The sequence below is a fragment of the Sinocyclocheilus grahami genome, unplaced genomic scaffold (assembly GCF_001515645.1).
Source record: "Sinocyclocheilus grahami isolate Dianchi unplaced genomic scaffold, SAMN03320097.WGS_v1.1 scaffold418.1, whole genome shotgun sequence".
Classification (NCBI taxonomy): domain Eukaryota; kingdom Metazoa; phylum Chordata; class Actinopteri; order Cypriniformes; family Cyprinidae; genus Sinocyclocheilus; species Sinocyclocheilus grahami.
The window spans coordinates 1343565-1345456 of NW_015505597.1; the positions used below are offsets into that span (position 1 = coordinate 1343565).

Here is a 1892-nt window from a genome sequence, read left to right on the forward strand (position 1 = left end):
TACATATTTACCATTTCAAAATATATTTTATGTAAAAATGCATTTCTGTTCTACAATTGTCATTCAAATCGCATGAATGTATGGCTTCCCCTCATGCGAGTTGGTTTCGCTTCTAAGGTTGTGTCCGTTTGTCAGTTGTCTACCGCGCGAAAGGAAAACTTATGCAAAAGACAATTACCCCAGTATTTAAGCCCAATAGATTGTTTAAATGTTTAAAATATTGTTTTAATCGATCCGTGTCTGTAATATTGAACCGTTTTGGGGTCCCTATGGTCAGGAAGTTGTGTTAGTACAGGAGTGCCCAAACTCGGTCCTGGAGGGCCGGTGTCCTGCAGAGTTAGCTCCAACCCTAATTAAACACACCTGAAGCAGCTAATCAAGCTCTTATAGGCATACTAGAAACTTCCAGGCAGGTGTGTTGAAGCAAGCTGAAGCTAAACTCTGCAGGACACCGACCCTCCAGGACCGAGTTTGGGCACCCCTGTGTTAGTAGTTAACGTTGGCACTATAAACTGCCAGTGAGCTCGAGCTCTCAATCTCACGTGAGTCTCAGGTGTGTTTTTGCATCTGAAAACTACATTTCAAAACTGCCATGTGTTTTAGATGTTTGTTTTGGCTTTAATGCTCATGCTTTCCATCACTGCGTAGATGGAGAACTTGATTTTGTCTGAAGAGATCGGCAGAGGTACTAGCAGATCGGTGGTGGATAAGGGCAGAAGGAAAGGCAATCATCTGCAGTGACAAATCCAAGAGACCCGAACTCACAAAGCATGTGTGTACAAGCACAATTGTTAAGCTGTTTGTTTTGAGCAATGTTTTGCATGCACTTGAAAGTGTTTACCTTACACAGTACTCCTATGTTTGATAACTGTCACAGTATCTCCACAGGTGAGACTTGCTCATGACGTTAAGCAGGACAGTGTGGTGTCTTTTTATGAATGGTATGAGACCAGCAACCATCTGTGGCTGGTGGTGGAGATGAGCACAGGTGAGATCCAGGGTTATTATAGTAGTCTAAATCAATTGGTAAATTATAGAAGTATTAGTATTATAGGTGGATCCCTGGCAGCACTGATCGCTCAAGATGAATGCCTGTCTGATGAAGTAGTGTGAGAGTTTGCCATTGACTTGATGAAAGGTCTTAAATGCATCCACGACTCTGGCATTGTTGTCTCGGTTCTCACACCTGCTAAGGTATAAGTATCACACCTGTTAGGTGATCCATTGTAGTATATGTTCATCCTGAGCTAGTACAGTGTGTCATTACAGTGGGCTGCTTCTGGTTTTTATTGATTTATTTTTTATATATAATCTTTAATCAAAATAACTTTATTTATGCACCATCCCAAGGATTTGACAACAATCCCTCCAGCAACCTGTCACTCACATTAGATTGCAGAAATGAGCAAACAATAATAATTCAATCAATTCCTGATGGACAAAATCTTAAAAAAAAAATTTTTTTTTGAGAAGCAAATTCACTTATTTAAACCACAACTGTGAAGAAAATATGGTGACCACTTTTGTTTTTCCTGACTTAGACTATTTTCTTCCCATTAAAGCCACAGACTTCATGATACCAAATTTTTAGGCTGTTCTATGCTTTAGTCCTTTATTGTGCACCACTTAGCCATTTTGCTATTTTCCTTTGCCCTGTCATTTATCAAAATATTTGTTTTTAATTTTTGTTTGGTTTTATTGTATTTGTTTTTCTACAAGCAATCTTAAAGGGGGTCATATGATGTGATTTTAAATTTTTCTTTTCTCTTTGGAGTGTTACAAGCTCTTGGTGCATAAAGAAGATCTGTAAAGTTGCAAAGACTAAAGTCTCAAATCCAAAGAGATATTCTTTATAAAATTTAAGGGTCAGCCACGCCTACCTAAAACGGCTC

At 38.8% G+C, this 1892-nt stretch overlaps 1 long non-coding RNA gene across 1 annotated transcript in view; it reads left to right on the forward strand.

Annotated features, from left to right (window-relative positions):
- The first annotated feature begins 894 nt into the window (after nucleotides 1-894).
- LOC107551208 (uncharacterized) overlaps nucleotides 895-1892 on the forward strand; it is a 4540-nt gene continuing 3542 nt past the window's right edge. Inside the window, exon 1 of the long non-coding RNA XR_001604740.1 lies at nucleotides 895-988. This is a non-coding gene — a long non-coding RNA (uncharacterized lncRNA). The remainder of the gene's footprint in view (nucleotides 989-1892) is intronic.